The sequence below is a fragment of the Heterodontus francisci genome, chromosome 31 (genome assembly GCF_036365525.1).
Source record: "Heterodontus francisci isolate sHetFra1 chromosome 31, sHetFra1.hap1, whole genome shotgun sequence".
NCBI classification, from domain to species: domain Eukaryota; kingdom Metazoa; phylum Chordata; class Chondrichthyes; order Heterodontiformes; family Heterodontidae; genus Heterodontus; species Heterodontus francisci.
The window spans coordinates 40884293-40903846 of record NC_090401.1 but is presented as its reverse complement, the minus strand read 5'-3'; the positions used below and the strand labels follow the sequence as shown (position 1 = coordinate 40903846).

The window sequence follows — 19554 nt, the reverse complement described above, 5'->3', positions numbered from 1 at the left end:
CTGCCTCCAATACAAGAATATCCTTTCTTAAATGTGGAGACCAAAACTGCACACAGTACTCCAGATGTGGTTTCAGCAAAACCCTGTACAATTGTAGCAAGATTTATTTATTTTACTTTATTCCTGTACTCCAATCCCCTAGCAATAAAGGCCAACATGCCATTTGCCTTCTTAATTGCTTGCTGTACTTCCATGCTAACGTTCTGCATTCTTTGCACAAGCACACCCAAGTCTCTTTGAAATCAACACTTACAAGTTTCACACCTTTTTTAAAAAAAAATTCTGCTTTTCTGTTCTTACAACTAAAGTGAATAACTTCACACTTCCCTACATTATACTCCATCTGCCATCTTGTTGCCCACTCGCATAACCTGTCTATATCTCTTTGCAGCCTCGATGCCCTCCCCACAGGTTACCTTTACACCTACCTTTGTATCATCAGCAAACTTAGATACATTACCCTCTGTCTCTTCGTCTAAGTCATTAATATAGAGTGTAAATAGTTGAGGTCCCAGCACTGATCCTTGCGATACGCCACTGTTCACTGCCTGCCAACTTGAAAATGCACCATTTATGCCCCCTCTTTGCTTCCTGTCCGTTAACCAATCCTCTGTCCATGCTAATATATTACCCCCAACTCCATGAGCCCTTATCTTGCCTATTAACCTTTTGTGTGACGCCTTGTCGAATGCTTTTTGGAAATCCAAGTATACTACATCTACTGATTCCTCTTTATCTACCCTACTAGGTACATTTTCAAAAAATTCTAATTTGTCAATCATAATTTCCCTTTAGAACAAGTCAACATGGTTTTTCTAACCATACTGTGCTTTTCTAAGTGCATTGTTAAGACTTCCTTACTAATAGATTCCAGCATTTTCCCAACAACTGATAGGCTAACTGGCCTGTAGTTCACTGTTTTCTCTCTCCCTTCTTTCTTGAAAAGTGGTGTAACATTTGCCAACTTACAGTCTGATGGGACCGTCCCTGAATCTAAGGAATTTTGGAAAATCATAGCTAGTGCATCCACGATCACTGCAGCTATCTCTTTTAGAATCCTAGGGTGTAGACCATCTGGTCCCAGGGATTTGTCAGATTTTAGTCCCTACATTTCTCCAATACTTTTTCTCTGCTGATATCTCCCTCTCTCTTTTTAGCCCTAGGCTACTGTCCATTTCTGGTATGAAACTTGTATCTTCTAAGACAGACACACAATATTTGTTCAATGCTTCTGTCATTTCCTCATTCCCCATGATAATTTCTCATGTCTCTGCTTCTAAGGGGAACAACATTTCCTTTAACTACTCTCCTTTTTATATACCTATAAAAGTTCTTACAGCTCTTAGTTTACTCTCATTCTACTTTTTCCTTTTTTATCAACTTTTTGGTGGCCTTTTGCAATTTGCTCAACAATGAATGTTTTCTTTTAAATGAACTGAAAAAGATGCATCATTATTTCCCAAAACTTTATAACTGTGGCATTCTGCACTTCACTCAGTCAACCCTTCTTTCCACGATCTCCAAGCTGTCAATACCAAGCCTGATGACACCTAATCATTGCTTGGTAGTTTTTCTGGTCTTCTCTCCTACTCTTTTCCAGTTTTAAAATAGCTACTCGCTCCACATACGCTACTCCTCCAATTTTTGATCTGTTTGAGGAATAAAACTACTCCCGATGGGGGATAAAAGGACAGTCAGCCACTGCATGCCCAGTGTATTTGCACCTGCTGCCATTTTATCTACGGCACTTTGAGTCACGGGGAAGGTCCCCATTGCAGCATCTACCATTCTAACCTGTCAGATCAATACTTCCCATTCAATTCTGTTTTGTTGACTGTCACAATTTTGTGGCAGGTTCCTTTCTCCAATTATTTCATCTTGTATCTTAAATTTTCTTCAGTTGTTCATGGACAACACCATGTGCAGTTTACTAGTTATATATATATGTATGTGTAACATGAAATGGACAATATTATGGAACACTTGGGTGATCACCATGAATACCCTCAGGTATGATTAGTCAGTTATCTAATCATTTTACTAATATACACACACAGGATTAAAGACAGATTATTGACCTGAAGCATTAACTCTGTTTCTTTCTCTACAGACGCTGCTGAGTATTTCTAGCATTTTCTGTCTTTATTTCAGATTTCCAGCATCTGCAGTATTTTGCTAACAGTCTTGGTTTTTCTTAATTTTGTGATTCAGTCAACTAACCACTTAAGTTGTTTTAAGTGTTGATTGATGTTGTAAGATGCTCGTTCATATTAACTGTTTTGTTAAGATTGGCACAGTCGTGCAGACCTATTACTAAGGGCTGATTGCCCAGAAAGGTTAAAACTATTATAATAGTGACAGACATAAAAGCGGCAATTTTTCCAACTGCTTGCTCCCAGTGGGGAGCCTTGCCAACTGGCAGCACGCATTGAAAATTCAACTTGCATGGCATGCTAAAATAATGTCCATTAACTTAAACGGTGGGGAAATCAAGCACAGCATATGTCCACATTTCCGATAAGCACTCCCGGTTCGCATGGCCCTCCCACCAGGAATACCAAGCTGAGAATTGCCCCTAATCTTTACACACAACTTGGTGTGCCTGTCTGCAAGACATTATCTCTATGTAACATGCTTTGCGGACATGGAAAAGGTATGCACTGGAAGTGCACTGGTTGGCCCATTTAATACAAAACTGGAAACACTCAGCAAGTCAGGCATGACATCTGTGGGGAGAAGTGACAAGTTAAAGTTTCAAGGGTAACCCTCCCATCAGAATTTGAGTCCTGATGAAGGGTTATGCTTGAAATATTAACTTGTCACTTCTCTCCACTGATCCAGTGCCTGACTTGTTGAGTGTTTCCAGCATTTTTGTTTTCTGTTTGATTTCCAGCATCTGTTGTATTTTTTTTTGATTCACTTGATTTTCTTCTACAATAGAGTACAGCTGGATATATTGCTGGCAGTCATCAATGGCAACGTACTATTGGGCCTTTCTTATAGGATCCACAGATTAAAAGAAGTAGAACTGAATTTAGATGAAAAGCTACTCTTCAAGCAACCGATGGAGGAGGAACTTAGAAACATAGAAAAATAGGAGCAGGAGTAGGCCATTCAGCCCTTCGAGCCTGCTCCGCCATTCAAAAAAGATCATGGCTGATCGTCTAATTCAGTACCCTGTTCCTGCTTTCTCCCCATATCCCTTGATCCCTTTGGCATTAGGAAATATATCTATCTCCATCTAGAATATATTTAATGACTTAGTGAATTCCGCAGGTTCACCACCCTCTGAGTGAAGAAACTTCTCCTCATCTCGGTTCTAAATGGCATACCCTGTATCCTGAGACTGTGACCCCTGGTTCTGGACTCTCCAGCCATCAGGAACATCCTCCCTGCATCTAGCCTGTCGAGTCCTGTTAGAATTTTATAGGTTTCTATGAGATCCCCTCTCATTCTTCTAAACTCTAGTGAATATAGGCCTAGTAGACCCAATCTCTCCTCATACGTCAATCTTGCCTTCCCAGGAATCAGCCTAGTAAATCTTCTTTGCACTCCCTCCCTGGCAAGAACATCCTTCCTCAGATAAGGAGACCAAAACTGCACATAATACTCCAGATGTGGTCTCACCAAGACCCTGTATAACTGCAGTAAGACATCCTTGTTCCTGTACTCAAATCCTCTTGCAATAAAGGCCAACATACCATTCACCTCCCTATAGAACATTCAACCTTGTAGAATATGGATATGGTTGCAAAGAGAAATGCAGTAGTTTCCGATTTTGGGGAGTTGTGGATTCTTGTAAGAAGAATAGTCAGTCGTCTTTGCTGCCATTTTCCATGAGAAATGTTAACATACTCACTCTGACCTGAAGGTTTTCAATGGCCTTCGTGCTACTTTCACTGTCAGTCTGAAACCAGGAAAGAAATTTGCAGTGCCACATGAGGCCATTTCCAACTCCAAAATCGGTCGTGTGAAAACTGTATAACGCTAAAACTAATTTGATTTGAATATCAATGGCAGGCACAAGCCTGCACTGATTTTTATTTTAATTGGAAATGTTGGTTGAAGGGTGACAGCCTATCATGCATGAAAAACAAAAAGAGCAGGGAATATCTAGGTCAACCAAGTATCTGTGGTCAGGTAAGACAGGCTTGGGTTTTGAAAATGTATACTTTGTTGGAAGATGGGAGAGCTAAGAGAAGTAAAGAGCTCCACAGTTTTAAGAAAGAATGAATATTTATGATTTTGAACATACTAGAAGAATAAAATGAAAGTGCACCAGGACAGTGTCAACCTGGGGCAGCCTGAAAGCTGAACGATCCACAAGTTTAAAAAAAAACAGGGAAGCAAATGGTAGTCTCATGAACAAATAATATGCATCGATTTTAGTGTACACTTCAATGACAGAAATAACCCATTATCCAAAATTCACAGCACTCCCTTTCATTATCGCACTAAGTGATAAAATGAATGCGTATCTTCAAAGTGTATAAAATGTATTTTTCAGCTGCATTAGCCAAATACAAAATTGTTGTTGATTTTTGGCCAATTTTTTCCAAGAGATTTTAATTTTAATTCTGAGCTGAAAAGCACATCCCATTGCTATGAAGATGTTGTTTAAGCGTTAATTTTATTTTTTTTACAATATGGAAGGGAGGGAAAGGAATTTTAGATTGTACACTTTCTGCCATTTAGTGTGATCTAAAACTGATGTTCATGAGGCAGCACTTTACATCATTTGATTTTTAATATGCTGGATGAATAATCATACTCAACTAGGCCTCCAATTTGCCAGTAGGTAGTTGCCTCTGATCTCAGCAACATCTCCATAGTTTTGGTAAACAAAAGGACTGGAGAGACAAAGTTCTTTTATCCTGTTATGGAAACTTACTTTGAGTGCCATTTCTTCCTTTGTGGGGTTTGGCTCTACGCCTGGCATTCTCAATAAAACAAAATTGTTAAATTTATCAAACAAGAAGCTTCTTAAGTGGAAAAAAAAAATCGTCCTTGATATAATAACGAAAGAGGGAAAGGAGACAAGTGACTCTTTGAATTCTGAATAGAAAAAAAATCCACATACTGCATCAGATGTGTAGCTGTGTCACCTGTGGCTCAGTTGGTACCAGTCTCACCTCAGAATCAGAAGGTTGAGAGTTCCAGTCCCACTCCAGAGACTTGAGCACAAACATTTAGGCTGACACTCCAATGCAGTGCTGAGGGAGCACTGCACTGTCGGAGGGGCCGTCTTTGGATGGAACCTTAAACCAACACTCCCTCTGCCCCCTCAGGTGGATGTAAATGATCCCACAACACTATTTCAAAGAAGAGCAGGGGAGTTATCCAATATTTCTCCCTCAGCCAACATCACAAAAACAGATTTTCTGGTCATTATTGTAGTATAAGGACATGTAAGGGTTAATGCTGGAGACAGTGAGAGCAACTCCTCCCACTATAAGGCTGATGATGTAACAATCACGTGGTAATGTGCTATTGGAAAAAGAGAGTAGCAGCACAAAGGATGCTAGCTAAGGAGGCTTGAGGAGAGTGTAAATAGTGATGTGTCAGTAATAGTTATTAGTTGACATTCAGACTCCGAGACTTTCTCAATAATGACCTAGCTACACTACAACTACAACAACACACAACTATTGTCACGCTGCTGTGTGTGGGGGCTTGATGTGTGCAAACTACTTGCTGCATTTCCTACATTACAACAGTGATTATACTTCAAAAAGTACTCATTAGTTGCAAAGCGCTTTGGGACATCCTGTGTTCAGGAAAGGCACTTTAGAAATGTAGGTCTTTCTTTTAGAGCAGAAATAAATGTTTGAACAAGTGCATTACAATCACAGCCATGGGATTTTGTGCATAATAGTGCTCATATTGTGTGTATATCTGCATACATTCTATTTCCATTGAACTTGTCTAAATCACTAGTTCTTCGTTTAAGTACTAGAACGAATACCCCTGTCCAAGATGAGACAAAACTTAAGATCGTTATATATAAACCAGTGGCAATAATATGCCAACTGAACATTTGAGTAAAAGTCAGTAGAAACACTGGAACATATCCCTATTATTTTTGCATAGTTTAAAGTAGGTGATAAGTCTCTTCTGTATGTTGTTACCTCACAATAGTCTATTGTCTAAGATTAGTTGACAATGATCTTAATCTGTTGTTGATAGAAACAGAACTATAGCCCACATGACTCTTTTTGCTAAGCATCTTTAGTAACCTAATATGTGTTCTTTCTCTTCCACTATAGTCACACAAATCTCCCCACACCTACAAATCCTACACCATTATATTCCTGTATTCAGCCACATCATCACAAGGAAGTTCTGAGCAGAGTTTAGAAACTTCCCTGAAAAAATATATATAATTTCAGAGGGAAAATTTATTCTGGGACATTGGGCGGAGTTTTCCTGACTTCATCCCTGCTGGAATAACGGGACCATATGTGGATTGGGAACCCGAAGGATGCAGGAGCGAGCTTTGTCAAGGCTCTTTCATAGAGCCACAGCGTTAGCATCTTGCCTCTGGGTTCCCCAGCCAATAAGAACATAAAAAATAGGAGCAGGAGTATGATTAGATTAGATTAGAGATACATGGCTTGGCCATGTGAGCCGCATGGAAGATGGCAGGATCCCCAAAGACACATTGTACAGCGAGCTCGCCACTGGTATCAGACCCACCGGCCGTCCATGTCTCCGTTATAAAGACGTCTGCAAACGCGACATGAAATCGTGTGACATTGATCACAAGTCGTGGGAGTCAGTTGCCAGCATTCGCCAGAGCTGGCGGGCAGCCATAAAGACAGGGCTAAATTGTGGCGAGTCGAAGAGACTTAGTAGTTGGCAGGAAAAAAGACAGAGGCGCAAGGGGAGAGCCAACTGTGCAACAGCCCCAACAAACAAATTTCTCTGCAGCACCTGTGGAAGAGCCTGTCACTCCAGAATTGGCCTTTATAGCCACTCCAGGCGCTGCTTCACAAACCACTGACCACCTCCAGGCGCGTATCCATTGTCTCTCGAGATAAGGAGGCCCAAAAGAGAGAAGAGATACAGCACTGAAACAGGCCCTTCGGCCCACCGAGTCTGTGCCGACCATCAACCACCCATTTATACTAATCCTACACTAATCCCATATTCCTACCAAACATCCCCACCTGTCCCTATATTGCCCTACCACCTACCTATACTAGTGACAATTTATAATGGCCAATTTACCTATCAACCTGCAAGTCTTTTGGCTTGTGGGAGGAAACCGGAGCACCCGGAGAAAACCCACGCAGACACAGGGAGAACTTGCAAACTCCACACAGGCAGTACCCGGAATCGAACCCGGGTCCCTGGAGCTGTGAGGCTGCGGTGCTAACCACTGCGCCACTGTGCCGCCCAAAAGACCATTCAGCCCCTCAAGCCTGCTCCACCATTCAATATGATGATGGCTGATCATCTACCTCAACTCCACTTTCCTGCCTGCTCCCCATATCCCTGATTCCCTGAGAGAGCAAGCATCTATTGACCTCAGTCTTGAATATACTCAACCATGGAACTTCCACAACTCTCTTGGGTAGAGAATTCCAAAGATTCATAACCCTCTGAGTTGAAGAAATTTCTCCTCATCTCAGTCCTAAATGATTGACCCCCCCACCCCCAGTGGAAACAGCCTCTCAGTGTCTATCCTGTCAAACCCCTTCAGAATATTGTATGTTTCAATGAGATCACCTCTCATTCTTCCAAACTTCAGAGAGTATAGGCCCAATTTACACAACCTCTCATCATAGACAACCCTCTCATCCCAGCAACCAATCTAGTGAACCTTTGCTGTAACGCCTCCAAGGCAAGTATTCCTTGATTGTGGAGACCAAAACTGGGCACAGTACACCAGGTGTGGTCTCACCAAAACCTTATAAAATTCAAGAGCTTTTTTTTCCAGCAACTCTTACATTGTATAGGCTTAGTAAAGGTTCTGGATGTAGCAGGCAAAACCTCTGGTCTAAGCACAACTGGAACACAAATGGAATTTCTCTTCTTCGTAGAAACCAGCCACTGCACTACAAACCAGTCTGTGTGATACGTGTAACCAAACACGTTCAGTATGACAGCTGTTAGCACAGTTTTGTTTATTCACTGCAGAGGACTCATTAAACTTTACTCAGCCCTGATTTATTTGTGGAAACCAGAATATGGCTGGGTAGTCTTTTCACTTTTCTTAATTTACATTAAACCAACTTGAGCTGCCCTGACAGAAACCCAGTCATTCACAACAGCACCTTTGTGTAGAACCTGAAAATAGTTGTCTGAGGTGCAGTTTAATTTGCCTTTATCCAATGTCCTATTACAAGAATTGTCCGCGGGATAGTCAATTTATTGAATAAAAATAGGAATTCTCCATCTTGACCTGTCCCGTGACCTTCTGCTGTAACCCTTTGAAGAGTGCAACTCGTGTTCCTATATCTTGCTGCACAACGGTGTCAGATTTAATCTTGAAGTTTTTCTCCATACATATTCTGAACACTGGTACCTGTCTCTAATTTGCTCATGTTACTGTTTGTGTTTTGCAGGAATACAAGTTTAGTTTAAAGGAAGTGAAAATCTGGACTTTCAGAAATGGAAAAATATCCTTGTTATTAAAAGATTACAATTTAACTGCTTGATAAATTTGAAAAAAGGGAATTTAAAGAATGGAATATTATAAACTTTCTTTTCCTGGAAGCTGTTAGCTAACGCCATGCAAAATGTCAGCTTTTCTGCCAGGACATACATGGTATGAAGGAGTCCATGTACTTGTGTAGTCCTATATTAATAGCAAGGTCTTAGGGAGGAGGGTATGGTCTCCAAAGATATCAGATTAAAAATTTCAGAATGTTTCTGTATCTGTTGTTCGACAGGCACTTATTTCTGAATTGAAGACAACATAAGATAGCAAGAAAAAAATGCAAATGCTAGAAATCTGACATGTAAAATGCTGGCAATGCACAGCAGGTTAATCACCTGAGAGAGGCTTGTGAGGGGTTGCACTGGAAACATTGACCGATCTTTCCGCTTTCGATGTTACTGCAGCTGCCTTTCATTTTCGGCATTTACTTTTTCATTGCAGTAATAGAAAATATTGTTTGAATCACTGTTCAAGGAAATAGAAGATCTTACACTTATTATTGTTTTTTTAACGTAGTCTAGATTTTCAGCTCACCAGAGATAGTATATGTGTTGTGTGAAAGTGAAAGCCGAGGGCTATTCAAGTCATTTGAACCGTTTCCCTTTGCTTTGTGTGTTGATGTAAGAGACGTGAAATTCTTCCCTGTGGAGGTGTGAAATTATGCAGTTTGGGTATGCAGGAGTGGAATTTCAGATGTACCCAGGTCTGGAGGTTGGGGTGTGTGTTCCTTTTGTGCACCATCTTCTGTGCAGACTTCATGGAGAGAAGTGACCATTTTTTTTATTTGTTCATGGGATGTGGGTGTCGCTGGCTAGGACAGCCTTTATTGCCCATCCCTAGTTGCCCTTGAGAAGGTGGTGGTAAGCTGTCCTCTTGAACTGCTGCTTTCCATGTTGGATTTAAAAACTAGTCTAATGATGGCCATGAAATCATTGTCAATTGTCGTAAAAACCCATCTGGTTCACTAATGTCCTTTTAAGGAAGAAAATCTGCTGCCCTCACCTGGTCTGGCCTACATGTAACTCCGGACCCACAGTAATGTGCTTGACTCTTAAATGCCCTCTGAAACAGCCTAGCAAGCCGCTCAGTTGTATCAAACCGCTACATCCTTAACAGAAATGGTATGGGCACCTTCCCAGAATATGGTGGTATCTGTGACCCCAAGATTTGGGACCAGGTCATATCCATGGGGTGAGCAGAATTTCTGCATTACACCAGGTTCAACCCAGTAGTACAGTGTAGTTTTAAGCTCTGATTATCATGCACAATGGTATTGGGTAGAAAATGTATCATATTTTCTCCTGAATCTGAAAAGTTGCAAGAAAAGATAAACACAAGTTGTACTAAGAAAGTCTGGCATCACAGCATCCACTTTCCTATCTGAAACATATAACATTTTGTGGTATCACCTCCCACTGCCTCCTGGATGAGGCAAAAAGAAGATAGTTATCCCAGGGCTAATAAGGGAAAAATTCTCCTCCAGGTGATGAAAAACAGGCCAGGAGATAACATGGACATTCTATGGCGTAATCTCTGCCTCAGTTAAGAACTGGTCCAACTCCCTCTTGAAGGCTTCCTCAAGGACAACTAGGGATGGGCAATAAATGTTGGCCTTGCCTAGGGAAGTTGTGCAAACTTTTACCCTGGTTGCATGCCTGCATCCCATGTACAAATCAAAAAAAGTCAGCATCCATCCCACCAGCAGGGATTGAATTCCAGAGGCTCGCAATTCTCGGGGGAAAAGAAGCACTGCCTAACATCCGATCTAATCCTACTCGAACATAGTTTAAACAAATGCCACCACATTAATGTCACCGCATTTTAATGGCGACATTCTGAAGCCTGCAGGGAAAATCCAGCCCCTAAAATCTGTGAAACAGTGCAACTGGGCAACGGAATAGAACATAATCATTTAGTTTTCTCTTTCCATTTAAAAAATATTCCCTGATGTATTTAAGAGTGGTAACCTGATGCAGTTTTATTACTACAACTGAAAATGGATTTATCACAAAACATATGTAATTTTAATGAGTGCCCAGCCCTCCCTTTGTGAATACACTGATTTAAAATCACTGAAAATTACTTTTTAAAAGAAAACTATACTGAACTATTTACTAGTTTCATTGGTGTACACGAGTCGGTTTCTAAATAAATTAAATATTTTTTGATATGAAGAAACTTTTGAAAGTGTGCCTAGTAGTACCTGTGCGCCAAAGAAAATAAGCAGTTTGAAGAGCCTTCCTAAACCAGCACAATCAACGGAATCTTGCACTGTTGACCCGGGAGCATGAGCTGTTTTGCTCACAGAGTCTGAACCAGGCAAACTGCATCTTAAACCAGGGTAAAAGTTTGCACAAAACAGGAAAGCAGGTGGTCTTGACGCAACTCACTTAGGCTTAAAATTCCCTGATAATCTGCGTTGGTTCAGCTGCTTTTTCACTGGGCTTGTGCTAATATGAGCAGCGGAAACTCTACCTCAATGACTTTTATCTTGTCAGACTTGATTGGAGGAAACTGTGGTATTTTTGACTGCCTGGTTTTGATTTGGTGCCATTTAGAACACAAGCAGTTTAGTTTAGTTTAGAGATACAGCACTGAAACAGGCCCTTCGGCCCACCGAGTCTGTGCCGACCATCAACCACCCATTTATACTAATCCTACACTAATCCCATATTCCTACCACATCCCCACCTGTCCCTATATTTCCCTACCACCTACCTATACTAGGGGCAATTGCTAATGGCCAATTTACCTATCAACCTGCAAGTCTTTGGCATGTGGGAGGAAACCGGAGCACCCGGAGGAAACCCACGCAGACACAGGGAGAACTTGCAAACTCCACACAGGCAGTACCCAGAATTGAACCCGGGTCACTGGAGCTGTGAGGCTGCGGTGCTAACCACTGCGCCACTGTGCAGTTCTTGTACCAAGCCTATCTTTATAAACAAATATAATTGGTTATAGGTTTGGGAAAGGAGTCCCTCAGGATTAAACAATACTGTGTGATTGGTTCAGTTTGTAGGTGACTGACCGATCTTTTTTTAGATTTGAGTGATCAGTGAAGCAAAAATCCAAGACGTCCCAGTCACTCTTTACCAGGATATAAAGAGGGTTCTTCAGTTTGAATCACCTGGGCTAAATTTTGCCGGCCCATTAGCGATAGGCTGGGAGGCGGGAGGGCTGGAAAAATGGCGGGGGTCAGGCGTTGGGAGGGGAGCCCAACATCTTCCCACTGCCATGTCATATTGGGAGAAGGTTGGCATCTCGGGCACCCGCAGGTGGTTAATTGAGCCACTTAAGTGGCAAGTTAAGGGCCACTTCCTGATTCTGCAGGCATTTTGCCCACGCTGGGAGGCCCCACCACTGCATGGGGAGACCGCCGAGTGAAATCTGGTGGTCTCCCAGAAGGCGGCGGTGGAGAGGGGCCCTTCTTTCTGGGCATTCCATGTCCCACAGAGGGGCCCCATGGTGGCAATGGCCCCTGCAGCAACTGCACCATCAGTGCTCCATGACCTCTGCATCATACACCCCCTCGCAAACCACTGATTGGCAGAGCTCAGTTTCAGGCCCCGGTTTCCCCCAATCTGCCTCCACTCTCTTCAAGGGTGCCCACCACTGAGGCGCACTCTCCCTGGAGCTGCAGCCTCACCAATGGCCACCGCTACTGGTGGCCCTGCTGAGCTGCCTGCCCTCTGATTGGGCCGGCAGCTCTTGGGGACAGACTGCTGTCTTTATTCGACGGTGGTCCCAGTGGCAGCCTCTTAATTATCTGCAGCCAGCAATATGCCTCCTACTTTCGGCCCTGGCGACAGGACTTGTATGTGGCAAAATTCAGCCCGGGAGTGAGTTGAAAAATCCCAGGAGAGTGAATCTGAAAATATCTCTGGAAGAATGATTTTAAAACTCCACAGAGACAGAAAAAAAATCATGTTGAAACCACCATGGATAACAAGAGGAAAAGGAACAGTACAAGTTAAAGTTATGGGTCCTTTTATTTTACCCACTCAATGGCTGGGATTTTACTGAGCTCCCGATGGGCTCCATGGTGGGGTAGGGGGGAGCAAAAGATCATTCTGGCAGTGGCCCGCCACGGAGCCCGACGCCAGGTGTGCCGGGCCCGATCTTTCCAGTGGCGGTGAGGATCCGTGGCGTCCCCTCCCCCACCTCCCCCCGCCCCAACCCCGCTGCTAGGTGGCATATTTAAATTAATGAAATGAATACATTTAAATAAAATCAGTAGCAATCTTGCCTTCGGGCCGCGATCTTCTGAGCGACGGCTGGCACTCGCGCATTCACTTGCTCGTCCAGGGAAAGTAGGCACCACCGTGGTGGGGAATGGGGGAAACTTATTCTTTTTAGTACAGTGGTGGGAGGAGGGGAGGGGCGGGATCTAATTTAAATTACTTGTGTAGGGGATGGTGGGGAGGAGAGACCTCTGCACTTTGATCAGTTTGTGGGGGCGGGGAAGGTCAAGTGTTGAAGGTAAGTGTTTTGAAGGGGGGGGGGTGGCGGTAGAGGGCAAATGTTGAATTTAATTGTTATGGGGGGGGAAGAGGCGATAGATTTATCAGTGGTGCACTGAAGTGGGGGGCTAGCCCTTTAAAACTTCATTGGCTGGCAGGGCTGGCTGCCCTTCAAAAATGGGACCAGTGCCTGCACACAGACAGCTGATGCCATCACTGGGGTCGGAGAGCACACCCTCTCCACATGATTGGCGAGGGGAGGTGGTGCGGTCAGACCAGCTCATTACCCTAGGCTGGCAGCAGGAGAAAAAAATCCGGCCCAAGGAATTAAACAGAACCATTTATAATTTAAAATGCGTAAATATGATGTAACTGCTACTTATTTACTTGTTCATATTTTGTTAAGTAAATCACTTAATTCCTTTAGACTTAAAATAAACTCTGAAGGTGTAATGTTTTAATTGATCATTAAGCACTGAAGTGATGCTTTGAACACATTGATTAGTAGCTAAAAATAACTAACAGGCAGAGTTTTCTGTTTTAAGTTATGACTTTCATGACTCGCCTAAAGTATGAAAACCAAAATATTCTTCAGAGCACTTCATTCCTTTTACGGCTCAGTGTTTTGTTCATCATTTTTGTATACCTGAATTAGCTGTAGAGAAGCTCATTAATTTAAAGTTACAAGTCAATTACATAATTGTCAGTGCTCCAGTAAATAACGCTGTTATACATTGTGGCCTTTTCTTCAAAGTTACTCTTCTGAAAACAAAATAATTCAGGAACATTTTACCACCAGCTACAAGGTCTGAAGTAATCCGTACACAACTGAGTCTCTTGATGTGAACAGCTTTTAGGCAAGAAAACTTGTAAATTCCTGTTAAGCAAACATCAGAAGCATGTTATCTGGTCCTTAATGGCAATAATGGGGGGAATTTTGCCAGGCAAGGGGAGGTGGGATCGGGTGCATGCAGGGCGTTAAATCCCCTATAAGTGACATCAGGTCAGAATCCCAACATAATCACACCCTAATCCCATCCTCTTCTGGCTTTCACCCAGGTGGATTTAAAGGCGAGCAGGGAACCTCCGTGCAGCTGTAAGGTCAGGCATTTAAATATTATAATACGCAATTAACTGCTGTTTTAACCAGGGATTCTGCGTTTAACAGGCTGCAGACTAATTTCCCGAGCTTTCTGGAACTCGCCAGCATCACCAAGGCAAGTGCAAAGCAGGGAGTGCTACTTCAGTGAGACTAACAGGCTGGGAAGCCTTTGATCAGTGAAACTGAAGATCTGCAGCCTTGGTCAGGTGAAAGGCTGCTGTTTGCAGCATTCCTTCTAAGAGTGCTTTCAGTTCTTGACAGGTGATTGCCAACTTCTTGGAAGTCACTTCAGCTGTCTTGCACTTCACTCACCTTCAGCTGCACTTCCCTGCTGCCCGCCTTCACCACAGCATGGGAGCAGCTTATGCAGCTCTACCTTGCACCTCTGACACAGAGCAAGAGCGGCAGCAACACCAACAGGAGCAATGCCAGCACCATCTGCCTGCTCCTCAGCCCTGTGCTGCACCACAGGGCAGAGGGGATGAGGAACAAGATCCAGCTGAAAGGAGGTGAGACCTCCAAAACAGGGACTACAGGTAGAGGATCATCTCTCTGGATACATCTGAGCACCGGTGCTTCAGGAGGCTCAGGGTTTCATGGCAGGTCGTTGATGAAGCTTGCAGCCTCCTGGAAGAAGACCGCTTTCCCAGTGGAACAGTTAGGCATGCCTTGTTAGTGGCTGATAAGGTGCCTGTAACTGGAGAGAACATTTCCCACCCACCTCCGCCCTCTGCAGGGACTGCGATGTGTGATTATCTTTCGCCTATTGACTGCCACGCAGCAGCACGCCAATATGGTGCTGCCTGCTCCCTATCAATGATTTCAGCATCCAGCCAGTGCTAAGCATGCTGATGATTGGCTGGGCACCTGAGCAGGGGGCCAATATCGTGAGTGGCTAGCACCAGTTAAAGCTAGGCTTCACTGCTCAAAGCCAGTCTGCACCTTTTTAGAAGGGAGGTGAACTTCGACGGGAGCATGTGCCTGCAGTTGTGCGGAAAGTGAATCTGACCTGTGTAACATTGAATAATGGCACAACATTGGAGGCGGCAGGCTCGAAGGTATTCGGATGTCACACTGGAGGTGGAGGAGGTGAAAAATAGGAGAGATGCCCTGTATCCACAGGGGGCCAGGAGACCCTCCAAGCACACACGCAGTTAGCCATGGAGGCAATGTCAGGAGTCAAGCCCTGAGGACCTGAGACTTCAGGCGAGTGGTCAAGGTCAGTAAATGCAACTTCAAATGTCATATCCTACCAACTGCACCATTAGCCTCAGATACTCCTCAGTTCATGACATCCCCATCACTCGCCTCCTAACAGTCTCTGTCAATCTCCATGCTCCATCGCTCCCTCACACGTTTTTCACTGCTGCAAGCTTCATATCCACATCCCACAGCTTGCACAGACTCCCAACTATTCAACCATGACAGTCGCATCACCCAATCAGATTGCTTGATGCTCATTGATACAATTCCCTGTCTCTTGCTGAACAAGGTGGCGTACAACCCGAGACAGCAGAAATGAACCAGTGGGGGAACAGGCACGGCTGCACGCCCATCCCCCATGGGATAATGAAGATTTTTTTTTAAATTTCCAAAATATACTTTATTCATAAAAATCTGTAAATCTTACATTCCCAAACAGTTTAAAATAGCATCAAGTCAAAAAATACAAACAGTGCAAAGGTGATCAGTTTCCTTCTATACAATCATGAGTTGCCTCACGACCCTTCCATTTCATTGTCATGCCATATACATTTTTACATTTACAGCACACAAAATTTCACCGATACAGTTCGAGGGGTTTCCCATTGATCCAGCCCCTCAGTTCAGCTTGGTGGGGGGACCTTACACTGTGGTCTTTCCCCATTGAGCCTTTGCTGCGGCTGCCCCAAGCTTTAGTGCGTCCCTCAGCACGTAGTCCTGGACCTTGGAATGTGCCAGTCTGCAACATTCGGTGGTGGACAACTCTTTGCGTTGGAAGACCAGCAAGTTTCGGGCAGACCAAAGTGCGTCTTTCACCGAACTGATCGTCCTCCAGCAGCAGTTGATTTTTGTCTCGGTGTGCGTCCCTGGGAACAGCCTGTGGAGCACAGACTCCTGTGTTACAGAGCTGCTTGGGATGAACCTCGACAAAAACCACTGCATCTCTTTCCACACCTGCTTTGCAAAGACACATTCCAGGAGGAGGTGGGCAACCGTCACTTCCCCACCACAACCACCTCAAGGGCATTGTGCAGAGGGGATGAGACTTTGGGGTGCATGAAGGATCTGACGGGGAGGGCCCTTCTCACCACCAGCCAAGCTACATTATTATTTGGATTGTAATGCATCTCCAATATCAAGTAGATATAATGGAGAATAAAAGGGTTTGTTTGTTAACTGTCATTACATCTATCAGTGCTTGTGGTTATAAACTTATTCTTTTTTAATGCATTTATGAGATGGCCACGCAGCTCCATCAGGGCCATTCTTCCTCCAAGTCTTTTTTCTCAAAGTTAATTCATGTGCCCACCATATCAGCACAACTCCACCTTTCCTTTTATGGTAACGTCCTTTAAATATTGTCTCTGAAAACTGTGCATTTTACAGTCTAACAAAATAACTTTTCCCAGACCTCCTTCAGTTGTGAACCTCTGATACATGGAATCATGCAGTATTTATCTTGACTCGGCAATATATTTTTGCCCAATATTTGTTCTGTTCTTGGAAAAGGAAATATTTTTCTAGGAGAAGTGTCTGAAGCCTTTGGCAGGATCAGTTACTGATAAGAACATTGCTATTCTTGATCAGTGTTGGCAGCTCTTGGTCAAATATTATTGCAATCAATGATTTCTAAGAGTATTTCTGTCAGTTCTTTTTTTCTCAGACGAGAACTCCCACATTCCGGGAGATTTCATAGCACTCTTCAGAACTTGTGTAATTGAAAAACTTGTGTGGGCAGGAGAAAGTTGCTTCTTTGATTTTTATTGTGTGTGCAAACCAATTGGTTTTTGTACTAATCCTCTATGGATTGTTATCTTTTACTAACCATGTGAATGTAAATGTCATGGAGAAAGCTGATATTCTGGAGCATGTTTTTATAATCTTCTTGAATTTAGATGCCCTGTGAAGAAAGAAATATTTCAGCAAGTTAATTTGAATGGACAGAGAATCATGCTTTTGGCGAGCTCGCCCTTGCGTAGAGTGTCCAATGGATAACCTGCTTTGTTGTGATTTTGGGTTAATCTGTGACGTACCTTTACAACTACATTGATGCACTTTTCTCAAGTTTTATTTGCTTTTATATACTGTGGTGAAAAATTGCTGCTTTAGAGAAGTACAGTTTTAAAACAAGCCACCTTTGCCATTTGCTACTCTTAGATTTTTTTTCTTATAGCAAGAGTCATAGAGTTATACAGCACAGAAACAGATCCTTCGGCCCATCGTGTCCGCGCTGGCCATCAAGCACCTAACTATTCTAAATCCCATTTTCCAGCACTTGGACTGTAGCCTTGTATGCTATGACGTTTCAAGTGCTCATCTAAATACTTCTTAAATGTTGTGAGGGTTCCAGCCTCTATCACCTCTTCAGGTAGTGCGTTCCAGATTCCAACCACCCTCTGGATGAAAGCATTTTTCCTCAAATCCCCTCTAAATCTCCTGCCCCTTACCTTAAATCTATGCCTCCTGGTTACTGACCCCACCATTAAGGGAAAAAGTTTCTTCCTATCTAACCTATCAACGCCCCTCATAATTTTGTATACCTCAATCATGTTCCCCCGCAGCCTTCTCTGCTCTAAGGAAAACAACCCTAGCCTTTTCAGTCTGTCTTCAAAGCTGAAATGCTCCAGCCCAGGCAACATCCTGGTGAATCTCCTCTGCACCCTCTCCAGTGCAATCACATCCTTCCTATAGTGTGGTGACTAGAATTGTACACAGTACTCCAGCTGTGACCTAACTAGCGTTTTATACAGCTCCATCATAACCTCCCTGCTCTTATATTCTATGCCTTGGCTGATAAAGGCAAGTATTCCATATGCCTTCCTAACCACCCTATCTACCTGTGTTGTTGCCGTCAGTGATCTATGGACAAGTACATCAAGGTCCCTCTGACCTTCTGTACTTCCTAGGGTCCTACCAGCCATTGTATATTCAAAATGCATCACCTCACACTTCTCAGGATTAAATGGATAAGGAAAATAGATTCCCAGCAAAGGCAATTAATACTCTAATAATTAAGGGATTGACTTTTATAACGATCGATTATAGATACTGTGTAGATTAGCCACTGAGATCATGGAAATGCCACATCTTGGGAAATAAAAGGTGAGGGTTGAATAATGTAGCATGGTAGGTAAGATACATACATATAATGGACTTTACTCTATTTAACTTTGGGGCACTGGGAGGAGCTTTACAGAATCCTTCCTTTGGAGACAAAATGGGCAGAACAGAGCCCATAATAGAGTAAGTTGTACATCATTTGTGGAAGGAACAAACTTGATGGGACAAATGTTCATTTCTTGTTTAATGGTTTCTTATGGGGTGGGGGCGGGGTTAGTTGGATATTGCCATTGCCTGCAAGTGTCAGTATTCCCTGTAATTGACCTTTTACTTGCCGAGATTTCTGTTTTTTTGAAAACTCATCCCCATCAATAATCTTTTAAATATAATACATTTGCGCTTGGGAAAATAGAGCTGCAGAAAAAAAAATGATCGTTTTTGCATCTGTTTGGGTTAACACGCTGCTGTCTTTCCTTTGTAATTTATATTCCTGTAGGGTGAAAATAGGTTTTCCCAGAGGCAATATTTTCTAAAAACAAAAGTCTCTCGCCTTCGCTTTCTCAGCCCTGCCCTGACTGACCAAGATCACTGAGCAGCAAGTGTGAATACTCTAAATAAATAAATAAATAAATAGGAGCCCCTGTTGCTGCCAATATACACAGGAAAGGTAATGCTGATGATCCTGACATGTTTTAGAGATTATTGTTAAATGAACCCCAGTCGCACATTCTCATATTTTAAGCCCATAAGCAACACTGAAAAGATTGGCTTAAAAAATGGAAAGACACACAGACAAGAATGACATCTCATATTTCCTTCACACAGTGTTCAAAACAGAAGAGACTGCCTCTGGTGCCAAAGCATAGTACAACGTGTAATAAGGTTTGCTTCAGTGCTGGGGTAACCAGACAGTCTTTGCAAAATGTTCATGATTAACAGCCAGATTTGTTCAGATAACTGGAGCAATAAATTGTGGAGCTTGATTGATTTAACGCATTTTAATAGTGGAATTTGGGAATGGGGGTCCTTGACATTAACCAACCAATCTCCCAGATGGTGAC

The 19554-nt window shown here is 43.0% G+C and overlaps 1 protein-coding gene across 4 annotated transcripts in view; it reads left to right on the top strand.

Moving 5' to 3' along the window:
• Positions 1 to 19554, top strand: part of col8a2 (collagen, type VIII, alpha 2) — a 350913-nt gene that overhangs the window by 187694 nt on the left and 143665 nt on the right. Inside the window, exon 2 of one of the 4 annotated variants that reach the window (XM_068011372.1) lies at positions 14188 to 14229. The exons of the other annotated variants lie outside the window; for them this stretch is intronic. The gene's annotated coding sequence lies outside the window, so the exon portion shown is untranslated. The remainder of the gene's footprint in view (positions 1 to 14187; positions 14230 to 19554) is intronic. 4 annotated transcript variants of the gene reach the window in all.